Genomic DNA, 24,736 nt, shown 5'->3' with positions numbered 1-24,736 from the left:
AAAGAGTTATTTTGGGACTCCTTTTGCAAAGGCAAGAAAATTGATGTGACGCTGCATACAGTATCATTTTGTGGAACCCATAAATGGGTCTTGTGTGAAATATTTGAGACTATGTCTGCATTATGTCCTTGCATTATAAAGACAAATCTTACTCTGGTGTTGAGCATGAGCGTTTGGTCATGGTCACCATGACTCATTGCTGATGAATCCGTATTTCTCATTATTCAGCAGTTTTACGGATTCGTTCACCTTAAAGCTGCTTGTGTGTGTGACTCGCGTGTATTTTTGATACTCTCTAAAAGATATTACATTATAAGTAACATTATATACAGTGTCCTCATGGCTTATTTCAAGAGGCTATTTCAAGTTCAACAACTAAACACACCCACGTAATATAAAACCCGTAGCGAGGAAGCTCTGTGTCTGACTGTCCACCTTTCACCACCCTGTATTTTAGTTTTACACATAACAGCATGCCACTTTATGTGAAGGCAAATCCTGCGTCGTGTTAGTGCCATCTTCAGCACGCAGGCCCTTGTGATCTGCTACCCTGCTGCCTGGCAATGTGGCATGTAATTGGGTATGATGGAACCAGCAGGGGCCGAATGAGCCCCTCGTACAAAACAGGGATGTCACTGGAAGCTGTGGATGATGCTGCGTTCGCAAGCCTCTGTGTCTTTGTATTGAACGGGTAGAGATCTAGGGCATGAAGGGAAAACGCCTTGTATGTCTATGAGGACATGCTGTATTTGTGCACTGCAGGACTGAAGTCGTTGAACTCCGAAGTCGGTCTGGATGTCTATAACTGTTTTTGAATGGATTTGCTAGTGCATCAGGAAAACAGCTCAGATCAGGTGACCATTCCCCTATTTAACCAAATTTCAGGCCTGGATGATGGATCCAATATGCATATTCACTTGACAGAAAGTGTGAGCGTAATCTTACAGCAATCACGGGACCCAAAATAAGAGGTTACGTCATTGAAATCAGCTCACATTTTGCAGATATACTGGAGTGTACATAGCAGAAGACATTTCTAAAGCATTATTAGCAACGATAGTAAACAACAATCTGGCTTCATCATTACTTTATATGATCTGATAAATTCTTTCACACTGATTTATTTTATTAACGTGCTGTGTTGTGTTTTTGCGATTTTGTGTAGGCTGAAGCTTTTAACTTGCCCTCCAAAGGTTCTCCAGGGCTGTCATTCGCCCATATGCCACAATAGACTCTCGCTAGCTCTTCAGCATTTGGTGCGGAAGAGACCATATGTGTTACATTAAACATAAATGAGTCATTAATCAGGAAAGCACAAGCGCAGTAAACAATTGAGTGACGGGTTATGCCTGCCTGGCATCACAGTCATGAATGGAAAATGACCTGTAGGTGAAAAACACATTTGTGACAATCGGTTGTTGTTTTATGTGTGTTTTTAAGGAACTGGGCTGCTAGGGCAACAGCTTTCTGTAATTTCAGTTTATAGCCAGAAGCCAGATGATCACGTCAGCATGACATCTGCATCATTGCGCAGTCATATGTGCTTGCTTTTCAATACTTCATTCCTCACCTTTCCTCCAGATGGAATGAGAAGGCAGAAATGAAAGGAGGGTAATTCGGCGCCCTCATCTTCACTGCAGTCAGACGTAGGCCGGTCAACACACATGACATTTGATCCGCACGGATTGTTATTCCATTCATGTGGTCCTAGCAAAGGAATGTAAGAGCACGTGTATTTGAGATTATTTAAAGCGTCGTAAATGTGATGTGTGTCATTTGTTTAATTTTATAGACTGACATTTTTTTTCCAGAGAAAGCTGTGTTGTACGTGTAAGTCATTCATAATTCAGAAGTTACGACCTCGCACATCAGAAACTATTTTATTGTAGTATGCAGAAGTGCCAATGCTTTTTGTAGATTGCTTTTTCTTTTTTTGGTCTAAAGCTGAAGAGGGTTCCCGAGGTTTGTCACTGTCAGCAATATGGGGGGTAATTGCTTCTTAGGTCATGATGGAAGCATAACGTGTCCAAGTCAACTTTTTGAATGATTGCTTTTGAAACAGAAAAGAAATTGCTTTTTGTTTTTTTATTTTTTCATGTTTTGTCCCAGAACCGCTGTTCAGCTCGGATGTCATTTGCGGTAGCAGCAAGTGCAAACATGTCTCAATTCACAAAGATAATATGGCGCTGTGGATCGCGAGCTCCCTGTTGCTGAGGGCGAAAAGGTGTGCGAGGTTGCAACGTATAGACTTTTCCACACGTGTTCACTGGTGACTGGCACAGATGTGGGATATTTTGTTGACGCATAGTCAGCCTGGCTTTTTCATTGCCGACAATATTCTTATTTCGTTTAGCTGTTGTCTCCATTTATTTTGGCAGTGTTTAGAAATACAATATAACTGGTAACCTTGAGAACCTATAAACCAAAGCGCTGTGACGTTCGGCTGTGATTTGCTGGAACCCCCAGGCTGTGCATCTGACCTCTGACCTGTTCGGGTCATGCGAGTTACCAGATTAAGACAGTGCTAACGTTGTTCCTGTGGGCATTATATTACAGTGACATACAAGGTCAATTTGTATGTGAGCGTTTTGTGTGTGTATGTGTGTGCTTATAGGACATCCAGCGGACTTTGACGTTCATGCACTTGGATTCCACAAGAGCATCTATTCGTCAACTCTTCGATGACCACCTTTAATGCATTAACTCGCTGTCCACCCACCAAGGTAGTTTACAAAGGTCGTCGTCGTGAGGGATATGCAAAGGCACAATCAGCCGATACTAATTGAACCCAACCTCGCCTTCCAGATGTAGAATCAATAGATGGAGATTAATGATGTGGTGCGTCAGCATGCAACATGGAATGAAAAGAAGATTCTTAGAAAAAAAGCAACAGGACTGCAGTGTATAGATCAACAGGCTTAATTTGGTTACCATTTAAAGTTTCTCTATTTCTTCCTAATTGTGGGCAGTAACCGTGACAGAGAACATTGGTGAGAACTAGATCACGACTGGGTTTTCTGTCAGTTCAAATTTCCTTAAAATAAATGTTTGAAATGTAAAATTGCAGGTTACTTTATAAATGTTTCTTTATGTGGGTTGGACGTCAAACTGAGATTTCCTATTAAATCATATCCGATAGATCAAATTATAAATAGTTGTTGCTTACTGGTGCGGGTCGGGGTACAGTAAGGACTAAAGCTTAAGTTATAGTCGTGCGTAGGACCTACGCAGTAGCCTCTACACTTCTGCGTCGTTGTCCGTGTCGACATGCAATGACCACTAGGCGTCAGTGTCCACGCGCGTGTTACTTGTGTAACCAAGACAAGAGCCAAAGAAGAATGAGCTCGTGTGAGAAGCATTAGCAGTGATAGTGGCAAGTAAACGGTCACTTTTGTTGCAGCTTGAGATGTTAAATACAGAAGCACAAATAATTTACTTGGATAATTCATTCGGAAATGCGTTTGAGTAAACATGATGCTATCGCAGAGTTTTTTTGACCTGAGGGAGGGGTTCAAACAGACCAATCACAGCGCTTGCGGTCTGCGTTGAGTTGACGCGTTGTTACATTTTTGGAGAGGTGCGCATCAGGCTACGGCGTAGGGTACGCACAGGGTACGCGGCTCTGCGTACGCTACGCTGTAGGTCCTAAGCACAAGCATAACTTAAGCTTTAGGAGACAAACTTCAACACAGATAAACTTACTTGCTCAATAACAAATTTTTGTTTATTTTTAAAGTTATGGATTGCATCTTAAAGGTCCAGTTTGTGAAATGTAGCGGCATCTAGTGTTGAGGTTATGAATTGCATCCAACGGCTCACTCCCCCCTCCCTTTCGAAGCACTACGGTGGCTGACACAGGACTAAGATGTCGTTACGTTTTCGCTTCTTTGCCGAAGGAGATAATGTATTTACGAGACGCGTTCTGTGGAGCAGTTTGTCGGTTTAGGGCTACTGTAGAAACAACATGGTGAATTCCATGCAAGGGGACCCGCGGTGTATGTAGATAGAAATAGCTCATTCTAAGATAATAAAACATAGCGCTTCATTATGTAAAGTCTTTATACACCTCTGAAGACATAGTTATGTATATTTTATTGCATTTCTGTCAAAAGATCCTCCTTAATTTCACACATTGCACCTTTAAAAGTCAACATCAGTTAAAAATGCACCTTTTTTTTGACTTGAACACAAATTATAGGCTTATTGTAAACATTATAAAAGTGTTTTTGTGTGATTTGTCAAAATCAAAAAAAGACTTGCTCCGCCTCTGAAATAACATTTCATTTTTGCAGACATCATCAAGCCCATTTAAGCCGATCTCCTCCAACACCTGTTGTATAGACCCACATCTTTATCTTTTTGAATACGTCTTGAAATTGCATTGTACTGTAAAGTAAAACAGGCTGTGTTTTACGCTAATTTCATGTCAGATTGCAGCCATGCAGTCTATGCGTAGCAATACATACAGCAAGTCATGTTTCTAGCAGTAATGTGCGGATGTATTTTATTCAACTTAATATATTTTAAGAGGGAAATTGGGAAAGTCACTCTTGGTTATGTGATTCAGACTAACGTCAGTCCTGCCGTATGAGGATATTCTTGTGATGACCTTTGATTTGATTAGCATGAAATGTTGTCGGCACACTTCGGCAGTATTAGATAACATTTGATTTGATTTCTCAGTTCAGGTGAGATAATGAGTTGTTCCCTATGCTGTGATTGTGAGCGTGCAGAATGATCGAGGGCTGGATGCTGCAATCAGGTGATGCGCCCCAGGGAAACCTATTTATCTCAATATCAAGTCATCAAGGGAGGAAGCGGCAAAGGAAGGTGACTGTCTGATTGTTGTCTTATGAAAGAAGATCTCAACCCTGAGTCATTGAGTCTTGAGTGTGTGAAGTATGTTAAAATGACGCATGAATATGGTTCACCCGTCAATATAAAAAAGTTTCTCATTTTAATTTTCTTATCACTTGTATGTACCATCTATGCTCCCAAATTAAATACAAGCTACTTTTTTTGTTATTAGGTTTTTCCAAACACAGGTTTTTTATATTTGAAACGGCTAACATGACAGACTTCTTAGGCAAGTCGAGCAAGATTCTGGAAGTGCCACATTGTTTACAGATTATAAAGGTTTGTTAATGGTTTTGACACAACATTCATGTAACCTTCTCCATAGCACAGGTCCTCTGTTGTGAAAAAACTCAGACCCAGTGTGTAAGTAGGTACACTGACATACAAAGGTAATCTCTCTTTCACTTTCTCTTTCTGCTGTTACTTCACTCAATGTCAGTACAGCAAGGAGAAGCTCTTTTGAACTGCCACTATTGTCAGTTCAACCGGCTATCGATTTTGTACTGGACCTCTGAAATGGGAGCGCTTTTTCTTGGTGTCCATTGGCGCTGAGAAGAACAGGAATTTCACACCCTGTCGTGTCTCGCCACATAGTGCAAATTGGGCCGCGGATCAAATTGTGTATTGAAATGAAACGTGATATCAAATTTGCACCATTTTTCCCAAATCTGGAAGATTTGCAATGCATACATGTTTCTGCGAAGCATATTCGTTAATTAGTTTTTATCTGAGTGGAATATCAAACGCGGCTTCTGTTTAACCCCACAGATAGCGTTGTATGTGCCAATATCCTGAAATCTCGGTGGAAGTCACACTTTAATATTGCGTATTTGCATGCCTCAGAGGAACTTGAATTGTACTTATGAAGTCAAGCTCCCACGAGCCAATTAAGACGGAAGAGAAAACTCATGCACGCTCATGGACTATTCCTCGCTGTCGTTTTCCAAGCGTTCTGCTTCAAAGCTTTGGAAAACGGCTTGTCAGTCATTTGTCAACCAAATTTTTTTTTTCAATTCGTTTTTAACACGGCAACTCGCGAGACAATAGAAACCCCAAGGCGAACGAAGGCCAGACAGGTGGTTTACATCATACAGCCGCCTTCCCACTGTGTAGTTCATATGGAGCAGCACTGTTATTTTCTCCGCCTGTGGCGACCTCAGCCATGGAATGACATTGTATTGAATGTGATAAAATTACATCCTGTGCATTTCGAGGTTATCAAACGGTGATGATTCACGATTCAGAGGCACAGGCAGATCCTTGCGTGGGTACTCTTAATTACAGGTTGAGATCGGCCGTTGTTATCTGTATTGTCGTCAAATCTGAATGATATCCTCCAAATGGATGAGGCTTTCATTTCTGACACGATACAGAAGTGCCATCACGGGAACTGGAGGCTCTTTAAACAGTTGAAGGAGAGTGTGACAAAATAAAGGGTAATTTTGAGTTCTCCAGCCTGTGACTCATGTTCGCACATGCCTAGGGAAATGAATAAATAGGATCCTCTTCTGGAGAGCATCATTGTTGGTCGTAGTTGTTCAACCAAAATTCGGATACTTTCTCATTTCATGTATGGCGGAGCACATCCCAATTAACTTGGAGTATTTGTGGCTAGCTGCGTTGTTTTGATTTTATTGGTCGTCTTACTGGGTCTGTACTGCGTTCAAAGGTAAATTTAGTGGTGCAGCTTTATTATGGGTGTTTGGGGGAAAGCCAGGGTTGGGTACATGCCACAAAAATTAGGGAAAGCCTTTATTAAATGGAAAATGGATTCAAATTGTTTTTGACTAGACTGTGATGGTTTTCGGTTAGGCTTGTCTGTTTGTCTGTCTGTTTTCCATCTTCTTTAAAGGGATAGTTCACCAAAAATGAAATGTCTGTCATCATTTACTCACCATCTTGTCATTTCAAACCTGTTTGAATTTCTTTCTTCTGCAGAACACAGATAAGATATTTTGAAGCATGTTGGTAACCGAACAATGGCAGTACCCATTGACTTGCATTGGTTTTGTGTCTTCACAATAATAGTGAATGGGTCCTGCCATTGTTTGGTTACCAACATTCTTCAAAATATCTTCTTTTTTGTTCTGCAGAAGAAAATAAGTAATACAGGTTTGAGATGACAAGAGGATGAGTAAATGATGACAGAATTTTTTTTTTTGGAGAACTATCCATTTAAGCTGTTTTTCTCATTAGTCAACATATTACACGTCTAATTTGTTTTGTTTCCCAGCCAAAAAATGCTTATTTGTTCCAGGATATGTATTCTTGCCTGCTTTCTTGGGCATTGAAGCTCCACAATGGGTTACATTCCCTCTAAAGTGAAGCTGATAAAGCTGTCATGTTCTGCTAAGCAATACTACATATTGACACATCCATTAACTCGCGGGGAAGGAAATTGCTGGGGAAAAGTGGAAATAAGTGCCTGAACGGCTCAACAAGCCTTAGGAAAAATATGTTTTTTGAAGACAACCTACCAAAAAAGCACATTTGCACACTAATGGGAGTCTGTGCCAGTTACGCTCACTACTGCAGCTCTGATCTTCATCTGATTTTTGCTTTTCATGCATGTAAAACCATCTTATGTGGCAGGAATTCCCTTTTATTTTGGCTTTTCACCAGCATCTTTTCCTCCAGAGCGTGACTCGGCACCTAGACGAACAGAAGCAGTTGTCTACCGAAGCAGGGAGAGATGGTAACACGAGGGGACAGCTTGTGACCCGCAGGTTGCAGCTGTCTTTTGAAGAGAACAAATGTAGATCAGACTGAAGCATAGAAAGCAAGGCTGTCATTAACGGACGAGTTTCAATGTTGTTTGTTTTATGTGTACTTTCAGGTTGCATGCCAATTAAATGGCTTCCTCTAGGTTGTGTGTATATTTGTGTCTTTCTCGCGGGCCTTCGCATAAATCCAGTATTTTTTTTAACAAAATCACTTTCATTTCATAAGCACACACCTTGCATGCAAATGCACCCAAATCGCATTGCGCTTAAACTAGCCCTGTGGCTGTCGAATTGCCTAGTTTTTCCAAACACCTCCAAGTTCAAGTGCAGTGTAATTTATCATCATTGCATCCGCAGAACAACGTGGGTGCGTAAGAAATATAATATGCCCTCATGCCCCATAGTAAAACACACGTCGAGCGGTTTGGCAAACAACATAATTATGATGGCTTTTGATTGGTGGTCATAACCTTCAGGTCAACCCGGTGATGATTCTAAATCACAGTGTCAGGTTTGGGTCAGTCAGCATAGATGCACCACAGGGGCCTCCCTTTCCACTTTAGTCTTCCTCTCTTTCGTAAACCACACTGGCTGAATGATGATCAGTTTGAAATGTATTGTAATGGATGCTTATTAGGCTCCGAGCAGTGTAGCTTGAGCGCGAGCCGGCCCCTGTACTGGATATGTAAGCGCGGATGCCAGGAGATGCTGTCAGCGAGGCATGGGTGAGATGAAGAGCCTTATGAAGTTTGCTTGCCTGCCAAGACCAGACTGCTCAATATTGATCGCCAGATATTGCAGACATCTTCTTGATGCTGGGTTCACAACGGCTGAACGTGGCTCTCCTTCCTGTCTAGCAGCGATGCTTTTGTTAGAAGACGAGTTTTTTTTGGGCTAGTTTGGAATGAATGGCTTTCCATAAATGCATTGGAATTAGTATTTGAAATATCAACCAATGGCCGAGTTTGGGGCGGGGCTACCTGTTTACATTATATTTGCAATTATGTTCGCCGGTGCAAACAAATACATCCCCCACTTTTAACAAAAGTGTTTATGGTGGGTATCTTTTTGTTCGCACTAACCGACTGCACCTGTTGTCATTTGTCAATATCTAAATGCACATACAGGGCAAAGGGTTTGCATAGTACACCAGCTGCATGTCATGCACACAAAAGCACTAATGGAAACATACACTGATGTTGTGTCTCTCAGGTGATGACTCAATGTTTGCATGACTGGCTTGCAACAGTGATGGTCCACTGAGATCGTAGGGCCTACATGCATTAGCCGCGTTAATTCCACCTATCTGCGGTGAGATTACCCGTTCTGTGGACGCTAGCCATTTCTTTTGCATGACATTAGCAGTACACATGGACACAGGGCATTAACATTTAGAATTGGCTTAGTAGCTGGTTGTCTTTGGCAGATGCAGCAACTGTGCTTTGATTGCTAATTAAATACTTGCATTAAAGCCAAACCGCACTGGGCTTTTGAGCCTTTCGACACTACAGTAGAAACTATGTGCAAGGTTTTATGTCCTAACGTGGTTCTGCATGGGACTGGGTGGTGCAACAGTATAAATGATAGCATGTATACTACATATAAATATATACTTAAATGTATACTTATATGCAATTTGGTATATTATGTAAACCCTATATATCGGTGTGCTATATCATGAATGTCTAAATCTATATTTATATCAGTCTATAAATACAGTATATAAAGATACGGGTATAGAGAGCGATAAATAGATGCAAAGACATGCATATATATATATATATATATATATATATATATGTATACAGTATTAGAGATGCAGCGTTACTAAATTTCTCTACCGATATCGTTAGCCGATTATTCAAAGGGATACTGCATCAGCCGATACCGAAACCAATTTTGAACTTTCTGAATGTTATTATTGAATTATTAATATTTAACATCAAACTGGTGATGTTTCTTAACATTTTCTATATACAGAGCACAAATGTATTGCATTTCTCTGTCCTCTTTTGAATGACAGGATATATCGGCCCTGATCATTGGCTGTTTTTGAACTGGCCAATGGTGTGAAAATTGCTTTTATCGACCGATACCGATTATTGGACGATATATCTGTGCATAATCATCTATATATAGAATGCAACTGATATACGTATTGAGACTGCTGCATATTTCAGCTTAAATTGGATTCAGACATGACTCATCCTGTCATATTTGTAACGTCTTACTGTTTTGATTTTTAGTCGGTTCTGTTATGCAGCCGAATGTAAAGCAGCGTTTTGCTTAGATGCCTGACACATCATTCGTTTGTTTTGAATAATCCTACCTTTTGGACTACACCCATCCTGTTTAAAAAAAGAGCAAATAATCTAATAAAATAAAGTGCTTAAAACAATTTAACATTACATTAAATGCCTTTGGAAGATGCTGTTCTGGAGCATCCTACATTGTTTTGCTTTCAGTGTATCAGTTCATGCTTTCCTTTGATGTTGTTCGCAGTTCGCACCATGTCCTAGTTGACCTATTGGAACACCAAAGTTGAAAGTTCAGAAATGTACAGTATTTCTGAACTATCGAAAATGCAGTTCTTGAAATATGTATAGACATTTTAAAGCAACAATAGCAAGGATAAATACCGGTATATCCCATGGCAAGTCTTTGGTCATACCGCCCACCCCTAGTTCAGTGGGAAATACCCATCACAGCTCACAAGCGCTATCGAACAAAGTAGCCTCTGCTTCATCTGCACACTGCAGTGTCAGCTGACCTCTCACCGCTGGGCTCTTTCACCCCCTCCCTTCTTCTGTACTCTAAAATATGCTGATGTCAGGATTTAGCGCATACCTTCCACCGGATTACTGGGACTCAACGCAATGTCCCGCGCATCTCTTTAAAGCGCGTGCAGAGCTCGCATACGCATACCTCCGTGCATATGATACTGTTGCCTCATCATATGCCATATGCATGCGTGAATGCATCCATATTTAATCAAGGCACTCACCGCATGCGTTCTCATACGCCACATTTACGTCGCACCATGCCTTTATAGCAAATGACAGATTCCCTGGCAATTTTATTTATTGCCTAGGGTGAATGAGCGATGCCTGACAGGTGACGAGAGATTGCGGGAACCACAATTCTGTGTTTCTAATTATTCATAAGGAGAAGAAATGCTGACAGAAGCCTTACTTTCCCCGCTGCAGGTTGACAAACACTTAAGCATGCAAAAGGACCTTGTAAAGACGCCTAATGGAAATAAAGTGCCTGTTTAATCATAGATGCAGCTTGTGTCATCCTCATTCTTAAAGCAGCTTGATGCATCACCCATAGCTTTATTTTTACACCCTATAGATGTGTTGATATAGAAGTCTTCTGGCATGTTATGTCTGTCAAATAGTTGAGTCGGAAGGCAAATCATTACCTATTGTTCCCAAGGCATGGTTGATTGTGAATAATTCATGGTTTTAATGATCAGATCTCATAGTTGATGGATGCTGTGCATCCTGAGTCTCTGAGCATTGTTTACACCTCACGTATGATGGCTTCAGGAGGAATTAGTATTGATAAGGAGACCTGCCCAAGGAGAAGTCCACTGTTTGGTGCATATGCAAGAATATAAGTTTAAGAAATTGCTAACTTGTTTAAAAGTTAATCACAGAGACTTTGGATATTTGGTAAGTTTTGTTCGTATCAGAAAAAGCGATAAAGACACAAATACAAAGCTAAGAACAGGATTATTAATTGCCCTCCGGTATGGGAAAATGAGCTCACCCGTGTGGAGCTTGCACTGTGTCTCATGAAGGTAAATTATACGGCTCAGTCCGGTTAATCTCCATAACTAATATTTATGGTTGGCCTAAGTGGGAACAGCAAACCGCCATCTGTAGTGCACTAAACAAGCACTCACATTCCAGTGATGTGACTCACGATTGGTGGATTACAGTATGTCATTCATTAGCCATCTGTATAGCTAATGCATATTGGCTGCAAATGCATGGCTCAGTATAATAGCCAAGGATACGTTTTGAATGTTTTTTTCAGCGGATTTAATAAATGCTCTTTAATTGGCCATTTCATGCCTTGCTTTTTGGATGTGCAAGCACACAGTCGGTAGGACTTGTTGGATAAGCCTGCACAAGCTAAAATGAGAAAGTGACCTAATAACACGTATAGATGGGCACTAAAATAATCTTTCTTTCAAGTCTGGTTAATCTGCGTGTACTAAGAGATCTCAACCCCTGATGCAAATTTCGGATAATACAATAGTACTTGTCTGTACTTTTAAAATGATTGATTGGAGTGTACTTACTGTAACACCTCTGGTTTTAGGATTTGACATGTGATGGACATTCATTCAATTTTATTGATCGGACATTGCCAAATTGGTACAGTACGTACATGAGTCAGTTTTACTCTTTAAAATGTTTAAAAGAGATTATTTTTAGATTATTGTGTGAGCGCTTAATTCATGTAAAATGTAGTTACTATGACAATAAAATTGCATGGCAATGATTAAACTTGAAAATATTGCATAATAGAGTTGCACATTGTAGTTTGTGCTGTATCATTTTAGCGTTTCTCTACAAAACTGCCTCGCAGTTCTTGTGAACTTTAATAGAAAAATCTAAATCGTTTTTGAAGTCAGAGATTGTTTTTCACTCTTCATTCAACGCTGTTATTTTACAAGAGTAGCCTAGCTTGTCGCAAGTGTACTTTTGAGCTGTATTACGTATGGTAGGCCAAGGCCTTGTGTGTAGCCCTGTAGAAGTCTCCGGTGACTGTTTCTGTCTTTATCTTCTATATTTCTAAATGCAATTTAATGAGTTTTTCCGAAAAGTGTCTTGTGATTCCCCCTTATTTCAAAGGTTAAATGTGCCTGAGGGTAATACAGTGTGAGGATTACCTACATTTCTGCTTCATATCCTGCTTTGAATCTTCTGAAGCTAACAAGAAGAGTCAGAATGCCTGTAGGGCCTTCCGAAAATATAAATCTCTACACCCACATGCTCCTCATCCATTGTGTCCTTTTTGTCTTTAACACTCTTTCCTTGTTGGTCAACCCCTTTTCTCTCTGTACCCACTCCCCGTTTTTTTTTTTAGTTTTTATTTGATAACCAATGCTAATTTTTATATTATATTATTTTATATTAGCAATAATGAATGCTGATTTTATGCTTTACATAACGTCACTGCCGGACTAAAACCTTGTATCTCCAAAATTGCCACAGGAAATAAAAAACAGCATCTTTTCAATAATTAGCTTTGTTGACAAAGTTGACAAGCTTTTTGAATACCTTTTTATTGGTTAACTATTTGCAAAACACACAGACAGAAAGAGGTGTCACATTTTTTAAGGCTTCTGTGGATCGCTAACTTTAAAATATGACCTCAGTTTGCTTTGTTGTTACAAGCAGCTCTTGATGTCTGTTTGGATGTTTATTTCATCCGTTACGATATTTATTTGTGATGTGTCAGAGACAGACTTCTCCATACACATTTACCCCATCTCAATAATTCCTTCCACATTATTTGTTTTGCTGCTTTCATTCATACTTCTGTGCGCTGTGCATTAAGCTGGATTCTCCTCTGGGTGTTTATTTTTTAGTGCTGTTGGCTGCGCTAAAGCCTTTGATCTTTTTTATGCTCGGCTACCTCTCGCCGTGGCTTGTGCTTTGTGCGAGAAAGCAGACAATACTAAGGTTATAAGTGGATCTCTGCCTCTCCACGGTACTGCACAAATATCATCCTAATTGAAACTTTTACTCCCAAACCACCGGCGGCTTGTGAAATCCTCTCTCAGGCACAGAGGGCTTGGCTGAAGGCATTAAAGCAGGAAAGAACAAACTTGGGTTTACTGTGGAAATAGAAGTTTGGTGATTCGTCTTAACCCCAATTGTTATAGGAGTAAAGGGTACACCCCCTTTTTGACAAATTTGGAATGCCCCACATTATGTTTCATGAATGTGAGTGATACCATTTGTAACTATGGGGGGGATTATGCACAAATCATGCTGTTTCCTACACTGTCAAATAAACACTGACAGTGTTTCCGAGGGGCAGATTGTTGGCCTCCCAGACCTGCTTTTACGTCCTCGGTTTATGCCTTTTGAAGTGAATTTTGGCTCATTTGGGTCACAGTGGCTGTGCCTCTTCACACAAGAATCACTGCAGATTACTTTGAGTGAAGTTTAGTCTCATATCTTGCTTTGGAGATAAACGCTTTAGAGTCTGTATTTGGAGATGGCTCTCTTTCAAGCATATGTCGGAATGACATTTTCTCGCTCTTTTTGCAAAAACAAAGGCTATGTTTCCCCTGTACAGGCGCTGATGTGTGAAATCAGCTTTGAGGCAAATGTCAACAGTGAGCAGGTATTTTATCCTAAACTGTTTTATTCCAGACGTTGCTTTGATGGGGTTGTTTTATGGTGTGTTGACAGGGACGGACTCGGGCACATCTCTAACAGAGGAAAAAATGCATCACTCACGCGACAGCTGTCTTTAAAATGATGTCATAATTCTCATGGAACAAATCCTTTTTTTACCATAATGTTGAGTAGGTTTAATTTGTGAAACAACACAACTACAGTGGCTGGATTACCAAATGTTTCTGTTTGCCATTGTTCATGTAAAATATTCCGCTTATTTTGTACTTTTTTAATATTCCTGTAGCTCATTTCATTGCCTTCATAGATTGGACTCTTTCTTTTGCAGACAATAAAAGTATAGTATACCCAAATATGATAATGTTTCCTTGCATGCCATCTTAGATGTGTATGACTTTGTTTGTTTTTAGTCACGATGTGCTTTAGACCATTTTGAGCCCTGTATAAGATAACATGATGTAATTTAAATATAAATGTATCATTTGCGTTCAACTTCAGAAACAAAGTTATATACAAATGGGGTGGCTTTAGGTAGGGTAATTTCATGTTTCATTTTTCATATTTGGTTGAACAATTCCTGTAATAGCGACTTCAGTAACAGAGCTTTGTGTTAGTTGATTGTACTGCTGATTGGGGCAATCATAGAGCAACACTTTAATAGAATCGCACAGAAATCCTTTTGCTCACCTGGCTTGATAGAAGCAATTAGTGAATTAAGCAACCGACGTGGGTTCAGCTAGTTAGTGGCGGTGGCTTACCCATGGGTGCTTTTAACACGGCTAAAGTCACGTAACTTCTTCCAAAAGGACAGGCCTCATGAGACCAAGGGCTTCAAAGCTACAGGACACGGCACGAACTGGCCTTATATTCCCCACTGCCACTTTCAAATGTGAATTTTGGTGTTAATGCTTACACGGCAACCATCATATTATGCCTAGACAGTATGATGTTCAGTTTGTTTATTAAATTAAAGTGGGATTTTGCAATAATCTCTTCGAATTGGCCTTGGGGACCTTTTGTGTTAAAGTTAAATAGATTCAATACAAATACAAGTAAATACCAACTTTTATTGTTATTTTAAATTGTGCTAAAGCAGCATGTTGGAGTGGGATCCAGTGCAATGTAAAATCTATGCTAAATCTTTAAGTGTGTATAAATTCCCAAACTGTTCAACTTTTGCTCATTCACAATCCTTCCACAATCGCACTTGTCGTATAGACAGTTTCAGCGGCAACAACATAAACAAACGTTATCTGACCCAAACGTAACTTCTGATAGACCTCTGCAAAGAACCAATAACTGTTGAGTAGTTCAATTTAATTTACTGTAATTAATATACAATCAAATATTATTAAAAATGAATATCAATATCAATTAAATATAAATACACAGACCGGAAGTTTACTTTGGGCCAGGCGCGTGTGTCCGATGAAACGTCTATATAAAAGGTATTGCAATTCACAGCCTCATATAGACATGAATGACAGCCAGAGATTGGTGTACTGATCGTTTTGCTTGTTCAATTAATTCGCCTGAGCTGTAGGGGGTGGGAACTCAAAATTCGGCATTCAGCGCTCGCGCAGGGAACTTCTGTTGCGTTTGCATCATTAGTAGCAGTTTTTAAAATGCGATTTCTAACTCAGCATAATTAAAGCGGCCTTTTTAGCAAATCTGAATAAATGTTTGCACAGAAATTGTAGACTTCTTGTTAATGCTCATTAACAAGGCCGGTGGGAGGCAGCAACACGTTGCACGAAACCATGGTTTTAATTGTGCAATACTCAAGCAGGGGGACGCTGTAAGCCAGATATTACACAGCTCCCTACATTTATAGTGGGTTCTAACTTAAATGTACCATTATCATACAAGTCAGAATTGTGCAAGTTTTGAGAATAAGTTGTTACTTCGCAGTGTTTCAAAGGCAACTTGTGTGCTACTTGGCTGTCTCACTGTTGGAGTCCTGAGGTCGGTCATTCACTGCCATTTTAACCAGTGGATTGGCCAGAGCCATGTCCCACTCCCAATGAAAGAGGTCTAGGAGTACCAAGTTTTTCCCTCCCCTCTTGAGACTTTGCACGGATATGATTAAATCAGTCACTCTTTTGAGGTGGTAAACTTGGCTTTACTTTATGCATCTGCACGTAAATGCAGTATGTTTTTAATGTCCGTTTTTGGAAAATTTGCAGGCTGGTTATGTTCGTTTACACAATGCTTTTAACATGTAGTGACAGGAGGAAAAAGTAGCATTATTTTATAATAATGTGACAAACAGCCTTCATCTTCTCTTTGTCGGAGACCACCATAAAAAACAAGTTTCGACAGGCATAGCTAAAGTGATTTATGTCTGAGTAGATCTTAAAATGTACACCTGAATCAGATTTGCACTTCATTTTATTTTTTGTGTCACATCAAAGTATGAAGGGTGTTTGTACCTGGCGCAGTATGTGCATTAGCGGAAAGTTGTTTGTCGATTTGGCATGGATAAGAAAATGGCCTAGATAAGTTAATGTAAAAGCAAAGTTATACGTTGATGTAGTTGATTTGTTTGGACGTGATTATGGAAGTAGCATTTTTGTAAGAATCTTCAATTTGATACAAAGAATACTTTGTCAACACATTACATTTAAGGTTATGTTTGAGACGGGTCTGCATAGCCCTATTTCAAAGTGTTCGTGCATTATATGTTAGGATTGTAATTATTTCTGTAGGAGGTTGTATTTGAAGTGGGTTTTTAAATGAGTTTTAGGTGCTGAAGAAGGCAGGAAGTGCTTCGGTAGAGCTAAGGACAATTTATTGCTTTCAGCGCTATTGCATTAAACATTAGGCTTTTCACGGTGTTCGACAAACCAAATGTCTGCCAAGGACAAATGCACATGTAAGGTTATAGAGTCATTTTGGATTTTATTACAGTCAAAAGAGATTTGAAACCGAATTAGATTTGAGTGCAGTGTGAACAAAACCTAGATGCATTACTCTGACTACACACTTGCCTGCAGGATACTTCTTAAAACTTATAAGGTTCACGTTTAACATGCTGCACCGCAACTGAAAAACATTCTGCATTTTGACGGACGTGATTAGATATGACAAATTCCTCATGCAGATAAGAGGTCGCAGGGTTGATAAAGCAATCAGTCACTTCTCCAAAAAGTGCACAAGGCTCGGGATTAATGAAGTTTTCCATCCCATTTATAATTCCATTCCTCGGTAATGGATTCCAATTTGCTCTTTTTGTCACAGAGAATAATTTACAATCTGGATCCCATGTAGAACTCTGGATGGCTCTCATTAGGACTAATAATCACGACAATGACTGTCCAACTGGTGCATAAAATTCACCCCGGCCATGACGACATCTTCTCTGCATTGGAAATGTATTAAGTGTCAGCTGCAATTTGTGAGCGTCATTGTTGTGAGCCTGTAGGTTGTAAAGTGATGGATGAAAGCCCTTGAAATAGCAGTCGTGTGGAGATAGCAGACAGAGAGAAAGGGTTTGAAATAAGTTATGTTTGAGACAAGGTTATTCATCGCTATTATAAAGACACTGTTATAAAGACGAATATCGGCAGTAAAAAGTATTCGAATAACTGAAATGAAAACGAATGTTCAACAAACGAAAACTAAAGTTTTAATATGATCACATTAAAGGTCTTTGCACATACAGTCCGAAATTTTCGTCTGCGTTTGTTCGTATTTGGCTCTCGTTTGTACGGTGTCTCTAAATTATTAAAAAAGGCCACTCAAAATTCTTGACGGATGCGAAAAACGCAGAAAATCGGACCCGGTCCGAATTTTCTTATGACGGACGAAAATATCAGAGGCAGTGTGTAAATGTGATTGACACAACGTGAGGTCGTATTTATTTTTTAACGTGCGCAAATTTCGGAGGCAAATTTCGGACTCAATGTGCAATGGGCTTAAGCCTCGAAATGACATTATGTGAGTCTTGTGTTTAATTCTAGACTTTAGAACTGATCTTGGGTCACTGCAATGTTATTAGCTGGAGTTAAAATCATTGTCATGAACCAGCCGGGGTGTAAATGTGGTGTGCATGTCTTATTGGTCACAACATGTATATGTCATAAGGTTGTGCAGGGTGACATCACGCACGGGTCATCGTAGGCTGTCGTAGGCGGATTGCTCATCGCTCACTTTATGTAACTTCTGTTTTAATTAGTTGGGTTCAAAGACCTGTTTAAAAGCCTCTGATCTTTCAAAGTCAGACATCAGAAGACAGAGGACGGTTCGGTCTGCTGAGAAGATCATTGGTGCTCCACTGCCCACCCTCCAAGAACTGTATACATCCAGAGTGAGGAAAAGGGCTCAGAAAATCACCCTGGACCTCTCACATCCAAGCCATCAGCTCTTCACAATGCTGCCGTCTGGTCGGCGCTACAGAGCACTGAGCACCAAAACGACCAGACACAAAAACAGCTTCTTCCCTCAGGCCATCTACCTCTTGAACAGTTAAATGTTTTTTACCCACCGTGCAATTAATAACTATAATTAAGTGCAATATTAATTATATCCTCCAGATAATACACTATCTATTTTTTATACAACTTTTTCTGTAAATTATATTTCATTCTGCTGTATATAGCACATACCTTGTACTACAATAGTCTATTCTTATTTTTTACTTGTACATATTTACATACACACATAGCTTTACTCTCCATATCTTTATCTTATGTTTATTGTATTGTATTTCTTTATTTAAATCATCTGTATATTGTGTTATGGTCTCTGTGTATTGTTGCTGTTTCTGTGTACTGGATGCTCCTGTCACCAAAACAAATTCCTTGTATGTGCAAACATACTTGGCAATAAAGCTCTTTCTGATTCTGATTCTGATATTCAGGCACATCAGAAGCTATAATTATAATCTTTTTAAATGCGCCGCTTTTTGTGGAGCTTTTTAAGTTCTCCCTTTACTGCACGTTACATTTGTTTTCAACTTTGTACGTAGAATAGATGATGATATGAATGCTTTCATTTCAGACAGACTATAGACGAGGTGTAAAGGAATAGTTCACTTGAAAATAAAATAAGATTTACTCATCCTCTACCTGTACGTTTTTGTCTTTGTATTTCGTCCTTTTTGGATCTGTTTGAAGCATGAATCATCCGTTTCATTGTGCCGAAAAAGAACATCTTTGGTTATGATGCAAATCATCTCAGCTTGTGTTCCTAGGAAAAAGAAGAAAATACGGGTTTGGAACATTACCAGAATGAGCTTTTTCAGTTTCAGTTGCGAAACTTTTGTATCATGCTGCGCATAATTTAGTCATTAGCTTTTCGTATGAATGATATCGAATCTGAATTGAACCTGCACCTTTAAATCCCCGAACTGTTAATGATTCATATGCAAGTTAATCATCTGAAGATTATTAATCTCGGAGCAAATTTACATGAGAGACTCAGACAGGAAGATTTATTAATGCTCCACTCATAGAATTATGGGCTGAGAGGATCCGTTGGCTGAGAAACATTCTGCACCCCGGCAAACTGTAAAACTGTTGCCAGCTTTGTGCTTTATGAATTGTGGTTGTTTTTAGACTGGATGTGCAGATAATGGCTCAGTCTCTCTTAAAGCCTCTGTGTCTCTGACAGAGGAAAGGCCGGGAATGCCTGCCAGCTCAAATATCAGCACTTTACCTGCCGTCTACCAGTCTGTGTGCCCACGGATCTCTAAACCAACAACTCGAGCGGGCGGTTTTGAGATGTCATTTTTGTGTTGAACAGGATCAAATCAAGTCTAGTGTAGGACTTATTTTTCTCCACTTGCACTTGCAATGGGCCATGGATGAGCCCCGGAGCGATGAATTATGCAGGGGGTCATTTCAGAGAAGAAGTCATTATTTCACAGGACAGTCTGGTGACAGGGTGTTGAAAGCTGTACAGTGGATTGCTGCAGTAGATCTGTTGGTATAACAATCATTGGGAAAATAGTGTTTTTTCAATAAGGAACTGTAGTCTGTTGAAGCATCGATTTGATGAAACTCATTTCCGCTCTTGTAAGGTGCATGCAAACAATGTAGTGAGCAATGCTTTAATACAGACTCTAGAGACCACATTGGAAGTGTGCAATTCCAGATTTTGTGTAAGCCCTCCAATAAACCATATATATATACACACACACACACACACACACGTGTTTTTTTTATGTAAAAAAGGATGGAAATATTTTGAGGACCAAAAATTGTAGCCTTGAAGTCTTTACTTCCATTGTAGCTCACAAGATGTATTTTGGAACCAGTGTTGGGTTTAACTAGTTACTAAGTAATTAGTTACTGTAATTTAATTACTTTTCCCTTGAAAAAGTAAAGTAAGGGATTACTCTTATTTTTCTGTAATTTAATTAGTTACTTTTGATTTAATTAAACTAAATACTTCGTGTAATATATGTGTGTGCAATAGTGGAATTGACATCAAAATTCAGAGTCTAACTTTAAAATCTGTGCTTTAATGTATAATTCTCACATTTGTAATACTTTGGTTAGTTAATAATACTACTTTATGTAGTTTAATATGATTTATTTGAATGAATTAAAAGAGCCCTTTCATGTCTATACTTGAATCACTTAACTAATCAAGTTTGATATAGGCTATAGAGTAATAAGTAACTAACTAAATACTTTTTGGAGAGAGTAATTTGTACAGTAATCTAATTACACTATTGAATATAGTGAAAGTAACTAGTAATTAATTACTTTTTGAGAGTAATTTACCCAACACTGTTTGGAACATATTGGAAACAGATCGTTAGGTTGTGCACAAAGGGCATGCTGTCGTTTAAAGGAAAACACCACCGTTTTTACATGTCACTATGTTCTTCCCTCAACTTAGATGAGTTGATACATATCTGTCCCATCTCAGTGCATGCACTTAATCGCTCTAGCGCACGGCACCACTATGTTAGCGTTTAGCTTAGCACTATTCATTCCTTAGGATCCAAACAGAGATGAATTTGGAAGCCACCAAACACTTCAATGTTTTTCCTATTAAAAGACGGTTACATGAGTAGTTACACGAGTACGTATGGTGACACAAAATAAAACGTGGCGATTTTCTAAGCGGATAAAAGATGATAACTATAATGTATGATGGAAGAGCACTTCGCAGCACTTCGACCTCGGCGCAGTAATATCATCACTCCTGAGAAGCCTTCATTGAAGTGGCTTCTAAATTCATCCCTGTTTGGATCCTAAGGAATGAATGGTGCTAAGCTAAATGCTAACATAGTGGCGCCGCGCGCTAGAGCGATTAAGTGCACAAACTGAGACGGGACAGGTATGCATCAACTCGTCTAAGTTGAGGGAAGAACATGGTGACATATGTAAAAACGGTGGTGTTTTCCTTTAAAGGGATAGTTTACCCACAAACAGAAATTTTCATCATTTACTCATCCTCATGTCAATCCAAACCTGACTTACTTTCTTCTGCAGAACTCAGAAGATAGTTTGAAGAATGTTGGTAACCAAACAATATTGGCCCCCATTGACTTCCATTGTATGGACATAAAACCACCGAGACTAATCTTGTTTTGTTTTCCACAGAAGCAAGAGTCATATGCAAGTTTGAACGACATGACCGTCAATAAATGGCAACAGAATTATAAAAATGCTAAATAGAACCTTTCACCAGTGGTCTCTATCGATCAGGGCCGTAGCTAAGAATTCTGGGATACCTGGTTGCATATTACTCTGGCTCCATGGTTAAAAAATCCTCCTGGACCTTTGGGCCCTCAGAAACAGGGGTCAGGTTGGTAACCCCTTTTTCAGAAATGTAATGTATCAGTTTTACTCTACAGGGGCTTGGGAAATGACCTGAGTCGCTTCACTTCGACGTGATACTCATGTAGGATGGAGCAGACCAGAGAAAGACCAAGCTTTCTATCAGAGTGACAAGTGTCAACTATGTTTTCTTCAACTCTCCTCCTGTTTACCACGGAATTATCACATTCGACTGCCGCAGATATTTCCTCGAATTGTAATGTGTGTTAGTGTGTTGCACGCTGCTGTCATGTTTGATATATGGGCTTTTTGTGAGTCGACCCAGTGAGAAATGCCGCTTGCTGCAGGGGCCAGATCAGCAGAGAGACTGGAGCGAAAGGCACAGCTGTGCAAAAACCAGCCGATGTTCTTTCACCTGTGTTTTAAAGACATGGGAGTGTGCTCACAGAGCGTAAGCCAAAGCTTTTCCCTTCTATACTTCCTGTAATTCTTAGATTTGTGTTTTCGTATTCCCATTTGAAACATTTGCATTTTGTTATGAGTGCATCTTCCACTGCAACATCAGTGCCAATAAAAATAACTATCTCAAAAATAAACTGACAATGAACTCTTTGCTCCAGCGCACGCACTGACTACCTCTTCGTCCCATTTCATTTTTGTTCTGCATCATTGAGGACAGGTTGTAATAATAAACTCAGGGTCTCATTTTGCATTACGTCTCTTCCAGTGTTGTAGCTTATTATTCTTACCCCGTAGTCACAACTTTTATCTGCCATCACGTTGCATAAAACATCTTAACGTTTTCATTATTTTAGATGTTTCAGAGGGCCTCTTCAGATACAGTTTGAGTAAATGCATTATGAAAAAGTATAATATCAGAAACTCCCATAATTCCAGTGGTAGAGATGGGCAGTATTTCACTTACATGTGTTTGAAATACGTATTTAATTACTTTAGATTATTTTGTAATTTGTATTTTCCTTAACAAAAAAAGGTCAAGTGTAATTTGTAATTAAATGCTTTGAGAGACTGTATTTTGTATTTTAAAATACTTAAATACTTTTTCAAATATGTAATTTTATTAAAATATGTAATTTTATTCTTTATAAATGTCTTTGTTCTGTTCTGCTGAACACACCGGAAGATATTTGGAAGAATGTCAGATCTCATTTCCCTTTACTGCCATAGTAGGGAAAATAAATACTATGGAGGTCAATGGGGAATGAGATCTGACATTCTTCCAAATATCTTCATGTGTGTTCAGCAGAACAAAGACATTTATACGGAACAATCTGAGGGTGAGTAAATGATGACAACATTTTCATTATTGGGTGAAGTATCCTTTTAAATTGCTGAAAATATTTAAAGCTTCCCTAACACACGCGGTTTCTGCCAATCTCATATTAATCTTGAGTACCTATAGAGTAGTATTGCATACTTCGTATCTTCGAAGAGTATTTAGTTTGATCACATTTATAAAAGATAGATACAGCTGTACGATTATTTCCGAAAGCAAACGGCGCGTGGGGGGGAAGGGTAGGATGAACTAAAGCACGTGCGCACCCATTGCCAACAAAACACAGACATCAGTTTCACTCACCGCATGCGGGTCATGTCCGGCATCTTTTAGCGCTGGGACGGCTCCATATATAAGTTTCAAACAATCTCCAAATCCAGCGTTATATCCACCGTTTATATAACATTCATCACCCAAATGCAGTGAACAAACAAACACCTGAACTTCGTGAACGTATGCTCTCTCTCTCTCCTGCAGTGAAAGTGACGTCTGCACATGCTCCTTCTCCTGCTCTCCATTCTTCAAAATATCTTTTGTGTTCTGAGGAAGAAAGAAAGTCATACAGGTTTGAAATGACAAGAGGGCGTGTAAACGATGACAGAATTTTCATTTTGAAGGTAAACTACTCCTTTAAACGTAATTCAGAACTTATTTATTGCAAAATTCTTCAAGAGCCTATAATTGTTTATTTTGTTTTACTTTTTAAGGTAGAAGTTTTAAAAAGGATCTATCAACAGGCAATGACATTCTGCTACTGAGTTAAAAACTTCTGGGTCAGTTTAGTTTTTGTTCACACACACTACACACCTGAAAACACAAATCTGTTTTTGTAACGGACCAGTTATGGCTGGTAATGACAAAACTCAGATTTATTCGGAGCATTTGTATATAAGGCACATTGCATTTTTTCCTAGTTCCCTTATTTCTTGTTTGTCTGGTCTCAAACATTTGTCACGTGACGTCCCCATTGCAACAAGGCAGTGTTAATATGCTGAAGCGATGCCAGTTTCTTCTTAAGCAGAAGATATTATCATTATTTGTGGGAATTGTAATACTTGTGTTTCCCGAGAGAGATTTTTATAGCTCATTACTCTTTTGCACTAGTTGGGTTGCTGTTGAATAGAATAGACTAAATTAAGGTGGATAAAGGAGCCTTCTTAATTATCCTTCATATTCATTCGTGTCTGTTGTTTTTAATGGGACTGGAATGGTAGAAGAGTAGCTTTGAAGAAGAAATGATAAACAGATGCATTGCCGTGGCAACATGAAGGGATTGGCACTTTAGGACAACAGTTATTATTGCCAAATTCATTTATTTTTATGGATATAAAGGGACAATATTTTGTGACACGCACCAAAGAACGTACATCGGTGGTCTTAGAGATGCAGCCATAAAATGGAATGAATCCAACCTAGTTGATTTAGGAAAAAATGTAACTTTAATGTAATATTTTTACATAGATACAACCTCACAATAAGAAATTAGGGTGTATTTGAGAAGATGTTTATTTCTGAATATAGCTCTGAGATCTTCACAAAGACATGCGTGACTGGCCTTGATCTATATCGACTCCATGTCAGCGATACACAGCTGCCTCCTCGCTTCTCGGCGAATCCCTTACAGAGCGGCATTATAGATTTTCACCTCAAAATCATTATGGATTCTATAGGCTGTGTTATTCATGTTCTTGAGGAAAAAGCCAAGCCCAGCGTCAACTCGTCATCTGCAAAATGATT

General features: G+C 39.2%; 1 protein-coding gene across 3 annotated transcripts in view; it reads left to right on the top strand.

The window, feature by feature from the left end:
- grip1 (glutamate receptor interacting protein 1) overlaps window positions 1-24,736 on the top strand; it is a 203,600-nt gene that overhangs the window by 1,394 nt on the left and 177,470 nt on the right. The gene's annotated exons all lie outside the window — the stretch shown is intronic.

The sequence above is a fragment of the Triplophysa rosa genome, linkage group LG24, assembly GCF_024868665.1.
Source record: "Triplophysa rosa linkage group LG24, Trosa_1v2, whole genome shotgun sequence".
Lineage (NCBI taxonomy): Eukaryota > Metazoa > Chordata > Actinopteri > Cypriniformes > Nemacheilidae > Triplophysa > Triplophysa rosa.
The sequence above is the reverse complement of the archived record's forward strand: the minus strand, read 5'-3'. Positions and strand labels throughout refer to the sequence as shown.